The 18,548-nt window shown below is 29.8% G+C and overlaps 1 protein-coding gene across 1 annotated transcript in view; it reads right to left on the bottom strand.

Moving 5' to 3' along the window:
• Positions 1 to 10,963, bottom strand: part of LOC132744085 (uncharacterized) — a 28,644-nt gene extending 17,681 nt beyond the window's left edge. Inside the window, exon 1 of the mRNA XM_060732693.1 lies at positions 10,705 to 10,963. The gene's annotated coding sequence lies outside the window, so the exon portion shown is untranslated. The remainder of the gene's footprint in view (positions 1 to 10,704) is intronic.
• Between the last annotated feature and the right edge of the window lie 7,585 nt (positions 10,964 to 18,548).

Below are 18,548 nucleotides of genomic sequence, written 5' to 3'. Positions count from 1 at the left end.
AAACTGCTTTGTAGCGGTTTTGTAATAAAACGAAATAAAATAGCTATTTATATGTTTTAATTTGATTAACTTACACTTCTTTTTACACACAAGCGTGCTGTTTTCATTCATATTGTATCTTAGGCAGAAATTTGAAATGTACATATGTTATATTCATTAAAGTACCTTTACAATTAATTGAAATAGAGTAAAGTTACAAAACACTTAGCATGTAGATCTACACTTTATAAACTTTTTGTTTCATCATTCAAAGTTTACCATTTCATGCAATATATAAATATTGCATCGTCTAGATGAGAAATACTTAGATTGTTAACAGTAAATTGTTTTTAAAACATATTACATAGAAATATATGGATTATATAGAAGCATTTGAAGATCTATATTAAATATACTATGTGTAAGCTTAACGATTAAGAAGATGAATATCATTGTGATTTATTATGTTTAAGGACATTGAAATTTATCATAAGCGTCATGAGTAACCTTTGAATAGCTTTTTGATATCAGAATTTTTAAAGCAGCACGCCTCTAGATTCATGCTAATTTTCATGAAAATTTTGAAAATGTATCGAAAAAGAATATATCGTCAGTTGAACAAAGGAAGAGTAATTTACACATTGCAAACGGCACATTCAATCCAAGGAATATGCCGAATAAAGGTCATAACGTGCAAAATAGCCCGTAAGGTAGGATTTTGAAGTATAACACCAATTAAAACTAAGATGTACACGCAAATCTAAATGTGTGAAGGATACTATTTCTTGAATTTGTAAAACTTAATACCAGGTGTAAGAGATATGACATGTTCTATTTTGAAACTCTTGTCGTACAGACCTCCCACAATGACAAAGAACAGATAGCCAAATTATCTCCTGATAATGGGTGTAATGAATGAAATTCCAGAACAATAAGGGCTAAAAGGTAAACATAGTACTAATATGGGATAAAAATGATGTTGAAAAACTCTTCAGGAGACCCTTAGTTGTGGTATGTTCGAATCCCAAATTATTCTGAAAATGATTATGTCATGGTATTGAACTGTTCTCTAATCAGGGGAGGGGGGTAGTTTGTAGGCGGCCGGATAGCTAAATCAGTAGAGCCGGAGTGCGGTACTCCGAGGGTCCCAGGTTTGAGTCTTTGTCAGACTGCACATTAAAAAAATTAAAATGTCATTTTTTTAAATGGAGGTGTTTCAATCATTACTCATGGAAAAAAAATATTGAGTAAAGTTTGTCAAGGATCAACCGGGAGGGACCTTTTTTCAGGGAAACCTCAGATGGTTCCTACAATGCAGAATTACCTTCTGAATGCAAGTGTTGTATTGCTTTAAAAATTGTACATCTTATCTCTAATTAGTGTTGTACAACTAAATCTTACCATCTGTTGAGGTCGTCACTCAGAAGAAATACATGAAATAAGGTCATAAATACTGCAAAATAAGTCATTCATTGCATATAGCATGTAAATCTTGACTTAAATCGTTAATATCTTACTTGTCGTAAAATCTTAGTTCATTTTTCTCAAAGCTTTTTTCTTGAAATGTTTTGTTACATCTGGAGGCATGCAGCTTTAGAAAAGAAATTCCCAATAGGGCTCATGACATAAATTCCAAAATTGATGCTGTGTTATTGCTTTTATACATCTATAAATTTTTTGTGACAAAATTACATGCATTTTCGAATAAGGAAACTTAAAGATCCGGATGTATATTAATCACTTTGTGTCGCTCGACATACATGTATAATATGTCAAAAATAGTGACGGACTACATGTGTGTATCATTACACTTAACAAATCTTATAACTGTGCACGTATAAAAATCAAATTTTCTCAGATACTAATAAATATAGGTCTCTGAAATTTTTACCAAGTATAGTTCAGATATGTGAAATGATGGGTATCGATTTTTATGTCAGGGCGATTCGTATTTACTGAGAAATAGCGATGTGTGCAAGATTGCGCGAAAACCGAATTTCACATTTCTGTAAAATGCGTGTTTATAATGGGTGCAAAAAGGTCTAAATCTCTTGATTTCACTAAAATACAAACATAAAACATAGAATCACCGATATGGTATAATACTACAATGAATTCCAGGGCACTATGTCACTGTAATTTTAATATTTGCTTTATTGAATTTTAGTAAAGACTGGTTTATGTCGATCTCCGTAACGCGTTGTACCCAGTTACTAAAAGCAATGCAAACACGATATTTTCATTAATATGAAAGTACCAGCAAGTTTTTTTTAGTTTTAAAGTAAAATCTTAGTCAATATGTTTATTTGAGAAAATATTATGCAAATTTATTTTCAAAATGGGCGCCCAAAATGCACATTCCCTTGCGTAATTTTTCTAGACAGCCATTTTTCTTTCAATTGCAAAAATTCTGCAATAAATTTATGTTTATGTTTTTTGGATGTCTTTACTTTAATAGAATCCTTGATGGTCAATAATAACTTCATTTAGCGCCAACCTGTCATCCTCACGTGCACTTTGTTGTTTATGTCATGTCACGGGTATGAACGCACACAACAAAAATAACCGTAATTTCTGACTGTAGAATTGTAAAAATAAACTATTCAAACGATGAATTCCAAAATTTGGGTAAAAAATTGTCAAGTAATAAAAAAGTTATTCACATTTAAAAACTGCACAGTTATAAGTTTTGTTAAGTGTACGCTCGTTATTCCGGTTTTTCGAAAGCTACCAAAATGGAGGAAAAGCACCACGCCTATTTACCTATTTTAGATCTGCAAAATGTGCCACAACATCAATTTTGAAATATGTTCCGTATATATGCGGCATGACAAAATATTTTATGTTCAGATCATTTTGTATAATACATGTACAAATCTGTTTTTATATCATTCTGTACATTTAACAAGTAGTTTAAACACGCTGTTTCATCTTCATAATTTTAAATTTTAAGATTTGATAACTTTCTTTAAAATTTTCTGTTTTTTCGTTTATTTTTATTAATGATGATAGTCATTAACATATATGCAATAAAATATTAGTCTGCTTAACTCTGCATTCAGATACAAGAATTTCAATGTTGAACATCTCTTGTCTATTGTATAAATATAAACATCGTTCATATAAATAAAGGATGCATAACTGCTTGTTGTCATATTACGTCATATAAAATGTTTTCCTCAATAAATAGTAACTCAATTCTCGTGTATAAACATTATATTTACAACGAGGAAGACAATCTTAAAAAGATGTATGATAACAAGTAATTTGACAATAATATTAAATTTAATCGCTCATGTGTAAATTCTTTTTCTTCCCCTTAAGAGTTATACTGTGATTTATAAATTTTGAAACAACTACTTGTATATTATATTGTCGTCATTGAAGAGGCAAAATATAATGAGAATATTTATTTTTATGTCAAAAACCTGAACAGATTTTTTTATCTAGACATTATGGAATTTCAACACATTTGGTCATATTCCGGCAATCGGGCCTCGTACCTGGCTTTCATGGATTACTAAGTAGTAATATCCAAATTTTCTACAAGTGCACGACAAGTGTTAACTTAATTAACAAATGAAAAGTTAATAACACCAATATACCAATTATTGATCTTTTCTTTCCTATGTCAAAAACAACAACAAAAATCATAAACTTGTAAGGTCAGTAAGCGGTAGTATATTAGACACTTTATAGACATTATGATTACCTGTATTCATGCATTAATAAGATTGTTAACATAACCTTCACCTACCGTCGGACACAAAAGATTTTATAATAAGCTTCATTGTCCTCAAGTAATGAATATATTGCCTATATTGTTTGTTTGTTTGTTTCGTTTTAACGCCATTTAACACATTTTGTTTTGTTCATGACTCGCGATCGGTACACGTAACCAGTTGACGTAGATAACTAGCAAATAATTATAATTTTTCTGCATGTGTCTGACTTCGAATTCCCACATGATTTCTGTATCAACTGTCAGAGACAAACTTGCCATTAGTCTAAGGTCAATAGTCACGGGGAAATTTCTTCCGAGGATCAAGCCTGAGATTCCTAGATAGAAAACCGATCCTCTCCCTATTTAACCAAGCGAGCAGACTTCAAAAAAAAGAGTTCAAATCTTGTTTATATCAAAGACTAAACATAACCTTTTAAATACTTTTTATCCTGTAAAATAATATTGAACTATTTATTATAAGTAAATATAATATAATTGTCTAAATACGGGTGTATCGTCTTTTTGAATGATTTGTATGTATAAGCAATATTAAAAACAAATTTTATTTTGAATACAGTAAATAGTATGCTATAAGCTTATACCAGTCTAAATAGGAATATATTCTCAAACTTATAGTAGGAATACTATACTTTTAAAAGTTCGTCAAGATAAATTGTATAATACCATGATTAACAATCAGAACTTAATTATTACCGATTTTCTAAACAAAAAGAAAAATATTTACAAATCATATATTTATCTTCATTAAAACCTTTATATAGTTTCATTTTAAATTTTTATATCTTTTGAATATTTTTTAAAAACTTGAATTTTTTGATGTGTTTTTTTAACAGACTAAAATAAAAAAAAAAAAACCAAGGGGATTTTTGAAAAAAATTTAAAAACCTAAAAGAAATTTTATCAAAAATTTTCAGTTTCCCACTTACCATTATATAAAAAATTTTCCCATTTCATTTTTAACGAAATGCACAAAAATCTTTTTAAGCCCAAAAAGTATCAACAGAAATTTTTGCCCAAAAGGGGTTTTTAAGCCCAAAAGAAACAAAACCAAATATTTTTAAAAGGAAAAATTTCCAAATTTCTTAAAAACACGTTTGTTTAACTTTGTTTTTAACTGCTCCCAATTTTACATAGTACAAAAATTTTTTAAAAAGGATCCCACGTGGTTTAAAACTGGTTTGTATTAACTTTTTCTTTTTTCTTTTTCTTTTAACCATGATAAACCATTTATTATGAAAATAGGCCATTTAGTTTTTATGTATGTACACGTTGTATATGCGAGAATATTTTACGCCCGGTGACTCGGTAATTTCCTAATCATCATAAGATAATAGTTGGCGTCTTATTTTTATTAGGGTCATTAAAACCCAACAATTTTTATTTCCATACTGATAAAACAAGTATGGGTAATTTTGTTTTGTTTTTATAGAGTGTAAATAAGTTAAACCAAGTTTGAATTTGTTTAAGTTTATTTTTCCTAATGATCGTGTTAATCGTAACTGCATGTCTTAAAAAATTATAACTAATTCTCAGAAGAATTCCTGTGAACTACAAATGCAAAATAATGATTCTTTGCCATGTCGTACAGATAAGAAAAAAAAAAAGAAAAAAAAATTTGATTTACAAAAATGAACCCTCTAGATAAATTAATGATTTAAACATAGTTTTTGCGTTTTCTTTGTAAAAATGAATGAATTAGAAACTTTTATCATAAAATTCAAAACCCTTTATTATCGGGGGAAAAGAAAACCGTTTTTTTTTAAACCAGGGAAATTTGGGTAAAGAAAAGGTATACGAATTTTCTGCATATTATTACCCCATTTAAATTTTTTTGTTTTTGTTTTTCCCATGTAAAAAAAAACCGAATTTTTATATGCTTCACTAATTTTTTTGTATTTTTTTTTGTTTTTTTATAGGGCAAACTTTTTCCAAAACCGAAAAAATTTTTCCTTTTTAAAATTAAAGACTTTTTCTTTTTAACATTTTAAATTTATGAACATAAGATAAAGGGGTTAAATGAAATATTCCCCAGACAAACCGCACAAACTTGCAAGTATTTCTCAAAAAAGGGTGGTAAAATGAAAACAATTTTTAAATTTCGTTTTCCCTATTTAAAAAATTTGAGTTCACTTTTAAACTGCATTAAATTTTCCCAGTTTTTTAAAACAGAACCCCAAAAATGTTTTCTGATTATTAATAAATTTTTGAAACCCTTTTAAAAACCCTATATACACCAGTAATAAAGTTTTTTGAGAAAAAATAAAAAATAATTTTTTAAAAAAACCCCAATTCCCAAAACGTTTACTTTTTAACCAAAACACTTTATCTTTTTAAAGGAAAAAATTTGTTTGTTCTTTCCTTTTTTTAAAAAATTAATGTTTGAGTTTTCCCAAAAATTAGGGCCGGATGAAAAATTACCCAAATTTAAAAGCCCCAAACCCAAATTAATTTTCCAGAAAAAAATTTTACACATTTAATTTTTGGGTTTGGGAAAATTAAATTTGTTCAAAAATTGAAAATTTTTACAGAATACCCAGTTTAATCATAATACTTAGTCGAGTTTTTATGCTACATAATGTGACATTATTGAGCGCTGAAAAGTGTTTTAAAAAACATGTATTTTATACTTGAAATAAGTTGGTCATTTTAAACGGTAATATAAAAATCTTTGTAACGAGCACATTTGCAATATTCAGTTCATCAGTTCATTATGTCATTTTTAGCGTGTATTCATGTCTTGAAGAAAAATATAATGGTATATTGATATGTATTTCATGTTTCAAATAAAATGTTTCAGATTTTCTAAAAGTTTCGTATAAAACAATATGTTATGCCCAACAGTTGTTCCACGAACGGAAATAAAATCAAATTATCTAATAATCTGATAAGGTGTACACTGTTATACGCCCACCACAAGCGTAAGTGGTTTCCTGAATAATTTAAATCGGTAAAAACAAGATTAACATTGTAGCCTATTTATAATAAAAATGAAATTGTGTAAAGTTTTAGTTCATCTCTCTTTGTGAAACGCTCCGAGAACTACTTGATTATTCTTCAAATTTGATGCAGTGAAGATTTAAACAATACCCAAGTTTACAACTTAGGCTAAAATATCAATCTCCGGTATGTCTGCAGTAAAAGTTTTCTGCAAATAAAGACGGCTAAAGTCTGTGGGATAATTAGCCGGTCACTTGTAGAAAATTATGATACTACCGGCTGGTTATCGAGGAAAGAATGTTAGGTGATCTGACAGCCGACAAAATAACGTCATCTGTGTCAAAATTGGTGTCAGTCGAACAAAAAACAAAGACGGCCATTTCCGTATAAAGATGTATCCGAAAAATGAAACAATGAAACGATGTATTAACCGAGGCAATTCAAAGGAAATCCCGAGGCTTGTTTGGCTACAAATTACCTATTAGAAATGATGCAGTATTTTTAATAGTAGGAGACAGATATTACAACTTTTAAGTTGATGGTTGGAAATCCCTGTATACTTATTAGAAAATGTGAGTAAAATACTTCTTTCCGCATGTTAAATGTTAACTGAACGTGCATGTAATAAACTTTTAAAACATTCAAGGCGTAGTACTAGATTATTTAAAGTCAGTCTGTGTTGTACAATAGTTCAAGAAAAAAAATGGCAAGCAGAGGTCAGTAACCATCGCATTGAGCCAATACTTTATTAATCTAAATAATTTTGAATAAATTGTTTATTTCCAATAGTAAAAGGTACTATTTCTAAGTTTTATGCAAATGTTAGTTGTAGGTCAAATAAAAAGAAAATATTATTTGCACGTATTGGTATGAAATTAAATATACGTCGACTGTATGAACAATTTATTGTTTAATGTGCAAAGATAATTTAATGTCGAAATATATGAATGTAGATTTCGACAGCCGCCACAATGCTTGCTGTTGACAGCCGATATCTTTTACGCTAACGCTCATTAAAGTAACAGATACCTTATAATCTATCAAGTTTTATCAATGCAGTTAATTAAAACCTACTAAAGCTTATCCTTCAAAGGATATAATGATGTTTTCAATTACTTTTCTTATACAGAATAAATAGATAAATCTATTAATAAAGGAATGATAAATGAGTGTTCCAAAGTCTCAACATGATCATAACAGTTACTATGTTTATATATAGGTACTTAATGTTTGCGTTTAATGCATATAGTTAGATACACACAGATATCAAACATGTTCGTTCCCTGTCAGGATATTATATAGTATACTTCAGATCAATGTGCGTGTTCGACAGGCAATCACTTAATGTCTAATATAACTAACTTGTTAGATCATTCAATTTCTGTGACGACAAACATATCTTATAGATAAGATTTTTTGTGTTCATTATAATAAATCTAGACAATAGCTGTCATAATACTAGAATTAGATGTTAATTTATACAAATGTACAAGTCATTCTTTCTGGCAATACCCAAATCAGAATTTATGGCTTATCTTCCATCTGGCCCATATATGTAGAAATTAAGTTTATTCGTTATCAACAAAGACAAAAACGCTCCTTCCCGAGCCTTTTGAAAGTATTGTTTAAAGTTACCCACCCTTATTTTGATACATAATTTTACGTTCTAACTAAATTTAAAGGTGAAGTACTAAGTTAAACGTAAAGTGCAACCGTGTCTGCGATATACACTTCGTTTTAAATGCCCTTACTTTAAAACAAAATGCAAACAGACTACAATTGATATAATCATTCCAATCCATATCACACCACGACTTTTCAGATTAACCCCTCGGGTTTCCATAAGCATTATTTCAGGCACGAACGACATGGTTAGAACTGCCTAGTTACGGCAGCTCACGCATACAAAATGATGAAATTTCAGGAGTACCTGTACTATTGTAATTAAATCTATTTAAATACCTCCTTTTTCTTTTTCTTTTTTTTTTCCTACTTCAGTTTAAATTTAAAAACACCTAGCTTACATCAATCTAGCAATTGTACGATTAATATATACTATATAACTTGGCGATCGCGACTGCAGAAGAATTAAACAACAGGGTTACAAAAATAGTTTGCCTATTTTTAAACCGCTGGCAGCAAGATCAAATGCTTAGAAGTTTAGGAAAAGACCATTTTGTTAACATAATTTACACAAAATATAAGTATTATTATAATATTTATATAACAATTAAGTACAAAAATGTTTCTGAATTGTTACTGAAATGTATAATATTTTGGAAATGCTTTAATGTAAATCACTTGTATGGATAACATAATTAATTTTACTGTATTCTTAGATACATGATATTGTGTCTTTTTTTATTACAAGATATGTCAATACAATTTACATTTACTACAAACATGTAATAAACCAACATTCAAACGTTTAAATCTTACCATACGAAATCCTTTTAAATGAAAGCTTAGTACTGGTTCCAGGAACGGATTCGAGGTTGTTTCAATAAGCTTATAGCTTCCAACACAATCGAAATAAAATAAATTAATATTAACTAAGAAAAGCAATGAAATGTGTGAATAGAAATAAGGAAAGAAATAGCAGTTCATGAACATTGATTCATAACCTTTGGTTGCCCCCTAATTCTTATCGTCTTGTCTTATTAATTTTGCATCAAATGTAGGATTACAAGCGGTTGTAAAAGTGTGTTTCTAATTAATTGCACCCACTTGCCACAACAATATCTGATAATGACACAATCCAATTAGGTTCACTACAAGTGCTTTGTACCGCATGAGAAATGAAAATGAAAACATGTTTAATAGGTCATGATTATGTTAAACAAACATGCAACAAATGTTCTATAAGACCAGACCCTTGACCTTTTTTTAATAATATCCATATAACCTTGAATTAACAATTATTATGTACACTTGTCATTTCACAAGCGAAATGAACAAAAGAAAACATGTAAGCATTTTTTTCAAATAATCATTGCAGCATTAAGCAATTTTTGTTTAATGATACATATTATAATACGTTGTAATAAGCGGTTTAAAGATATAACAAATCTGAAACATCATTTCGATTTAATGTTCTCACGTTTTACGTTTCAAAGAAATTTTTGTGTGACTTTTTAATGAAGATATCTGACATTTATTGTCAACATGCTAGTAAACCCTCAATGTTTGAAGTTCTAAATTATTTACCACAACAAGTTACAAAGTCACACTAATAAGCATAACATTTGATGGTTATTACCAATTATAACATTTGATGGTTATTACCAATTATAACATTTGATGGTAATTACCAATTATCTGTGATATAAAATTAACAATAATTAATATAGTTAACTGATATACTTAAATGTTTAAAGTTAACATTTCATAATTTAGTTGTTCATTTTTTGCCGGGAATGTTAACGTAATATACTTATGCTTGAAGAGCATATTTATTTTATTAAGGCAATGTCACGTTACACGGTCTCATGTTAGTCTTGACGTGTCAAAACAAAATGCACACCGATAAAGGCACGCTCTAAATTCATGCGCAGTGGCAGGATAATACTGAAAGTTATAATAATATTTAAAATATAGACGCTGTCGAACCTAAGTTCTAGTTGACACCTTGCCAGTTTCAAAATCACTTGAAATAGTCTGGCAGTTACGGATTATGTAATATAAGATATTGGCAATCTTGACAGCAAAACGATACTTTAACTAAAATAAATACATTACATTAATAGTATGACTTATAATTTGGTTTAAACACATCCTCCAGCACTGATTTACGCGATGGAACGTAATTGCTGATAAAATTATATGTACCTTGCAAATACATATGCGCTCAAAACTAACACATCAGTCTAAGATTCTACCCATATCTTAATCTAATAGTTGGTTTTTTTAAAATGTGAATACATAAACATGTAGAATTTATAAATTATTCAAAAGTCATATGTTTATATGAACGTTTTGGTGGTTATAAAAATGGAAATTCACCACTTCTTACACATCAGATTAGCAATTCTTTAATTTCTTACCTCTATTTAAGCATTCCTTATCTCTAATGTGTTGTACGACAACTCGAATAATTTGTCCAGAGGCCTTAAGAGATGAATTTGCTTTTGTAAGTGAATGTCATTCCTAATATCCAGTTATTTCCGATTGTAGATCTGCGGTCTACTGAAAGTGCTTCAGTATAATGCAGCTTGCTACAGTTAAGGAAGTAACAAGCGCGATAACATAAGTGTTTTAAATTAATAAAATGTACTCAGTTGTCATTTTACGTCGTCCGTCTCATTAGCCACTTAATTATACGTAAACAATTTCCGGCTGACTTCAAATTAATATAACATAAGTGTATTAGTGTACATCGTAATGTCCTAATGAAAATTACTAAATGCACTTTAATGTTATGGCTACATAAACAGATGAAAGATACTTAAAGCATAACTTATATTTGAATATTCTAAACGATTTTAAATGCGTTATAAATGGAAATAAATGAGAGGATAACTTATTATACTTAAACTTTATTGTAATTATACAATTTTAGTTAAGAAATTAGAGAGCAAATAATTCAAATCACTTTAAATAAAGAAAATACCGTCATGCATACCATAATAAAATGTAACAAAATATACTGAGAGACAAAAATTGATAGATAGAAAAATAAGTCATAGGAGAAAAACTGAAAATGCCACGATCTTCAATGCTTTAATTCAATTTTATGCCTGATTGTAAATACTGTATATTTGTTATTGTCAATGCAGATCATCATAAACATCACTTGGTCATTCTTGATTTATCTTTTTGTAGATATTGACTACAGTACAATTGATTATCAATTGAAAACAATAAAGTAAAATCTTATGATGATATCACTTGTGTCATCATTTCTATAATTTCAATATAAAACAAAAAACTGCGTATGTCCCATGATGACACTTTCAAACAAATCATAACACTGCGAATAACTTTATTACAATTAAGAAGAGATGAAAATCATATAACTTATCTTTGACGAAAGTTTTACCATATTTCATATTGGTGTATGTTTTCATCTTAATTAGAAACACATTTTTCTTTCCTGGTATTTTGGCTTCATTTCTTCACATATATGTGTTCAGAATTTTAATTAATTTAAAATAAATCTAGAAAGCAGGAATCTGTAAACAATTTTGATATAGCGCAGGAAGTATATTTTATTTTTAAACTATTCTTTTTTGTAATTTATACTCCCGTCCTGTATTCTGAAGATAAGACAATCGTACAAATTAGATTAAAACATATCAAACATTTTAATCAGAGCTTTTGTATATCGAAGCCAATCATGTTTTACATATGGCTATTATTTTTGTTTGGGTTAAATATGCTTTCTCCTACATTATCATTGCAACAAAGTGGCAAATGCAATGTGGTAGATTGGGGAGAGACTTATAAACTGACGTAGAATTGGGATATCATGGCAAAATTAAACAGTACTTTCGAAGTGAATTTAGCTTTATGTTAAATAAATAAAAACAAGTGCACCGATCATCTAGTAAACCAATCTAAAAGAAATATACCTGTTGTAAAGGTTAGGAACGCTTTTATCTTACATGTGCGAAATACAAAAATTTTTCATGCCTAAACGTTCAATTAAAACGAGGCGAGTAATTAAAGGAGAGACCCATCATTAATCCGAAAGGAACTTAAGTTTTATAACAGGGGGCAACTGGCTATACACATCGAATTTATTCCCTTTAAAATGGAAATATAAAAATAATGATAGAATGTACGGGGGACTTTCTACGATAGACACACTTTACAAATTACACGGTTGTAAATCATGGAGAGCAACACCCATATTACTCCTATAGAAGCAACTATCAGAAATACAATTTTTTCATTACATTAATATTGCTTAGCGAGTTCATGTCTTCATTTTAAGATAGTTCTTTCATGATGTAAACCTGATTATTTTACTGAATTATTTTGACTAAAATACTTCATGTTTTATGCATTGTGATTATTCTCGGTAGTAAGTTACAAAGTGCATTGTATTTGAATGAGTTATAAACACGCGATTGCAGCAATTGTGTAACATGCTTACGTATAAATGAAGGATTATCTTTAGTTCATCTTACTTTTATTGTATTGTCTTTATTTATTTCAAATATCAAATAATTTGTGTTGCTCAAGCAAATAATTTTGTCGTTTTATTTGGAATATTTGTTTTTACGAGGATTCCAAATATATAGTCGTAACAAAAGTTAAAAAATCCTTATAGTCCTTTCAATGCTGTATAATTTTGATAATTCTTTATTGCCGTAATAGAAAGTTTTTTACATATTGTTAAATTTTACTTGTTACAAGTAATTCAAATTATACGGCTATATCTAAAGCAGTGCTTTTCAAAAAGTGTCTCTTAAAAGTATGTAAGAAGTGCCTGAAATAATGCATGATAAGGCACCGATGTCTATTTATCATAAATTGTGTTTATTTATTAATGTTTACTTTATAATAATTCGTCGTATAAGTAACGTACGATTACTCGTATTTTCTTTAAAAGTGTCTCCTTACAGACATGAAGACGGCAATATGTCAGGACAATCAACAAATTATCTTCGGCTTCGCATCAAACAAATCCTTGTTTATCCAAGAGAACTGTCTTATTACGCCCGTAAGCAGACACTTTTGTAGAAAACGTCGTGCAGTATCCATTACTTAAAGTATGAGAAACAAATACATTTGCTTTTTCCTATTCTGAAAAGGAAAAATAATTGATTAACACAGGCTGCTTTCCGGCACCAAAACTTCTAAGTGCACATAGTGTTTTTGTAAATAATAAGATAAATGTTAAGAACTTTTTCATTTTATTTTTTTATAGTCCTTGACATTTTGCCGTAAAGAAGTTCAAATTGTATAGCTTTCTATGAAAACAATAATAACAAACGTGGCCAATGGACATTGCTGTAAATATCGTTCTAAATATATCGGTAACGTATATATTAAAAAGAATGAGGCATTTTTTATTATTTAAGTATTTTTCATATCGTGTCATTGACATTTTTCATTATTATTTATAAATTGTCAATCGTTATTATCATATTCAAACTTTTGAAATGTATTACAAAATCAAATATTATCAAACATTAACATCGAAAAAAATGAGCATATTAATATAACTTTATTAAAAGAAGCATCACGACCAATAGAGTAAATCTTGTGACCACTTAATTGAGCCGTAGCGAAGAATTTTGTACGGAAACAACAGAACATTTTAAAGAGGTTGTTCAATATTAGTATTGATTTGAAGTTAATTGCCATAAACATATTTCTCCAAATAAATCATCGAATAAAGTTTAAGCTTCAAAAACAAAATGTGCTGCAATAAAATGTGAAATTGTGAATCACAAAAAAAAGCAGGAATGCATAGATATATTTTATATATTTTATAAACAAATTGCCATGGAAACCAATGGACCATACACATGACTTGATTTATTACATACTTATATTAAAAGTACCAAAAAGTTTGTATAGACACTAAATCCTTGAACAATATATCATATATAATATGAAAATTTTGTATAATAGGGTTTCTGTCACAAAAAAAAATATAACATTTTTCAATCATTGTTTTAAGTGTGATATAAGTGAAGGCAATTTTAAAACCCGCAACATACATTTAATCTTAGGATGTTTACGATCAGAAACCATGAATTCTATAAGCAATACTGAGTTACCTGAGAAAAATCAAATAATTTAGACTATTCGGAAGAGACATATAACATAATTTAATCATTGATACACAAAACAGGGAATCTAAAATAAATATTGCCAAGACTTCTGTCAAAATAACAAGCTCTCATTGACAGAATACAACATAGTAATTAGTGCGAGTTGGAATCTTACCCACGATAACACATCTGTAGAGTGAATTGATTGATATTTGTCCAAAGAAATATCAATTGCATGCGCATATAAACGTTTGTAAGAAAAATAATAGCAATGTTTAAGATCTGACTTATTTATAATAGCAAATCATTATTACAATGCACAAAACGCTTCTGCAGTTAATATACCGTAAATCTTTTGTATTTTAAGTTTTTATAAGTTGTATGAGATTCATCGGTATCTTTTGAACAGAATTCGTCACTTTGGAAACGATTCAAAAATCAAAACCTGATTGAAAGATAGTCTTTTCCTTGGCAAAAATGATTGTTAAAATCATTTAGTCATTTTAAAATATTGCCAAAAAGTTATTTCACTCAGGTGTTATCAAAAGAAAAAGAAGTGCATAAGAGACAATAATATTATATTCCAAATTTTTTTATTATTCACAAATGCGACGTTTTAAAGAAACACGATTACAAAGATTTTTATTTGTTTTGACAAAATCCTTATGTTGATGTAATTGATCATAATGTAAGTAACATTGACACGTGTGTTTGTGTTTTTGTTTCTTCTTACGCTAGCGAGATTAAAGTTTAAGTTTTGTGTAGGAATTTTCGGATGAAATAAAACATCTGACCTGAACTTTGCTAAGTTATGATTATAGTGCATGAAAAATACCTAAAAAATTTATATAAGCAAAGAAGTATATTTTAGAAATCCATTTTAACAACTAAGAAATCTTTTCTACATATCAAAATGTATTTTGTGAATACGAGGGGTGTACCAGAATTACGTGGACTTTTGCTATAACTTTTTTATTGAGAGGAAGTGCTGTGCACAAGAACCATAACTCTATCTTGACTAATTACAGAGTTATTGCCATTTGTTACTTTTCCTTGTCCGGGGCATAACTTGAAAACTACTGGTTGGAATTCAAAACAACTTCATACAATTGTCAAACACAATAAGGGGAAGTGATGTGCACAAGAACCATAACTCTATCTAAAGTAATTACAGAGTAATTGCCCTTTGTTGCTTTTCCATTGCTTTTTTTTTGGTCCGGACCATAACTTGAAGACTAATGGTTGGAATTCAATATTACTACAAACAAAAGTCAAGCATATTGAGAGGAAGTGCAGTGCATAAGAACCATAACTCTATCTTGACTAATTACAGAGTTATTGCCCTTTGTTACTTTTCCTTGTCCGGGGCATAACTTGAAAACAACTGGTTGGAATTCAAAACAACTTCATACAATTGTCAAACACAATAATGGGGAATTGCAGTGCACAAGAACCATAGCTTTATCTAAAGTAATTACAGAGTTATTGCCCTTTGTTACTTTTCCACTGATTTTTTTGTCCGGACCATAACTTGAAGACTAATGGTTGGAATTCAAAATAACTACATACAATGGTCAAGCACATTGAGAGGAAGTGCAGTGCATAAGAACCATAGTTCTATCTTTACTAATTACAGATTTATTGCCCTTTGTTACTTTTCCATTGCTTTTTTTTGTCCGAACCATAACTTGAAGACTAATGGTTGGAATTCAATATAACTTCATACAATGGTCAAGCACATTGAGGGGAAAAGCAGTGCACAAGAACAATAACTCCATCTTGACTAATTACAGAGTTATTGCCCTTTGTTACTTTTCCTTGTCCAGGGCATAACTTGAAAACTATTGTTTGGAATTCAATACAACTTCATACAGTTGTCAAGGACATTAGAAGGAAGTGCAGTGCACAAGACCCATAACTCCATTTTGACAAAATACAGAGTTACTGCCCTTTGATAATTTTCTTTGTCAGGAGCATAACATAAAACGTACTGGTTGGAATTCAAAACAACTTCATACAATGGTCAAGCACAATAAGAGGAAGTGCAGTGCACAAGAACTTTAACTCTATCTTCAGTATTTATAGAGTTATTGCCCTTTGTTCCTTTTCTTTGTCTTTCTGGACTTATTACAGAGTAATTCAATTAAACTTCATCAATGGCCAACCACATTGAAAGGAAATGCAACATACAAGAACCACAACTATCTTTAATTGCCCACAACCATAACTCTATATTTCAATTCTTTTACAAGGTATTCTGTTACTAGTAACATCCTCATTTCCGAAGCAGTCTTGTGGGGGTGTTAATCATATTTAGTGATAGTTCTAGTTATTTTTAATGCATTTTTAAGCAAATTTGTACACAATACCTTTAACATATCCTTAATGAATTTGTCCATTATTTTTAAATTTCTAACATTGCTTCTCTATATTTTACGTCGCTATAGTAACGCAGTATGCGCAGGGCGGGGCAGTCTAATATTTTGTATTAATAAGTTGTATTTACTTTCGTATATCTTGCGTAATTATACGTAAAAAATGGCGCGACGTCGTAAGCATATGCAGTGACGTCATATGAACGTTCGTTTGAAATTTTGACCTCATAGCTGTTTCCGTTATTGTTTACCAGCGGACAACTGACAACCGTTGCTATGACGTCCACGGATTACGCGGAACATCGGACTATCATCAAGTTTTGTGTTAATCTTGGGAAGACGCCAACACAGACGCAGGCAATGTTGGAGACTGCAAAAGTGAGACCTCCTGTTTGTCGATCACTCGTTTTCAAGTGGCATAAGCGTTTTCGAGAGGACATTTAAGACGACAACGGTCTTGGGAGAAAGTCAACGTGACTGCGGCGTCAATTAAGGAAGTCAAGGACGTCATAGATCGGGAAAGGCTTTACACTGCTGAGTACTATTCTAGGGTAAGCAATAATTTTGTGTTTAAAAAAATGATTTTGAAAATTAAGCTAATCGCAATTTATTATTTTAAACGCAATTTATCCGCTTCAGCTTTTAAGAAAGTGAACTCAAACTGCTATAGTAAGCAGTGCGCATGATAGGTTATTTCCCTTGTTAACGCACATTGTCTTTGCGTACAAAATAAACTCCACAATAATAATAATAATAATAATAATAATAATAATAAAAAGAATAATAATAATAAAAATGATAATGATAAATAATAATAATAATAATACGGCGTCAGCATTATCACCGTCATCTTTAACACTATTATCGTACCAAAAGTTAATAGTATGCTTTATTATTATTATTATTATTATTATTATTATTTGCGGATTAAGTATATGTACAATATCGCATACTTAGTAGATAAATTGTCTATTTGTCAGGTGTAACGGCGAGATCTTGAGTGTTCGACGCCACGCATTTATTAACAACTAGCGACGCCACCGGAATGACGTCCTAACGTCGAAATGGACTGCCACGCACCCGCTACCCCTTGTCTCATTACCCTGCCCACATACACTGATCCAGTTGCCGGACAACTTTGAAATTCTTTGTACTAATGCGATAAAGTTGCATTTTGTTCATGTTAATTTTGTTTGTTTTTATTTTCAGTAGTTTTTGAGTTACAGCAAAAGTCCACGTAATTCTGGGACACCCCTCGTAATTAATTGGAAAAAGGGAAAAGCACCATTATAATTCAACAACTAATACTGAGTAATACTATCAAACATAATATATTTAACTCTATAATATGTTAACCATTTATTGAAGAAAATATCAAGAATTATATCAACAAAACGTATCAGGAAATAAGGAAATATCACAGAAAGATATGTGGCATTTATCAGTGAATATAATTGTTTAAAACTGTACAATAAATTACCGATATATGTTTTGTGGTTATTCAACCTTCATCGTCAGAAAAAGCACTAGATAAAAAGTTACATAATTCTTTTCATTTTCTGACGTTTTAATAAGTAATCCCTATGATAATAGATATAGGTCGGTATAATATAATGCTGAAAAGAATTTGTATCAAAATGTGGTTATATCAATGAGTTTATTCAACTTAATCTGAATGAAATGCCAGATGCGATCGTGACTGACAGGAAAAGTTGAGTGTGTTATTCGTTGTATAACAGCTTACTTTCAAGATAAAGTGTTCTGCTTTACATTATAACTATCAAT

This window comes from Ruditapes philippinarum, unplaced genomic scaffold (assembly GCF_026571515.1).
Source record: "Ruditapes philippinarum isolate M1 unplaced genomic scaffold, ASM2657151v2 ctg2272_1_1_1_1, whole genome shotgun sequence".
Lineage (NCBI taxonomy): Eukaryota > Metazoa > Mollusca > Bivalvia > Venerida > Veneridae > Ruditapes > Ruditapes philippinarum.
Note: the sequence above shows the minus strand (reverse complement) of the source record. Positions and strands in the feature narration are given on the sequence as shown.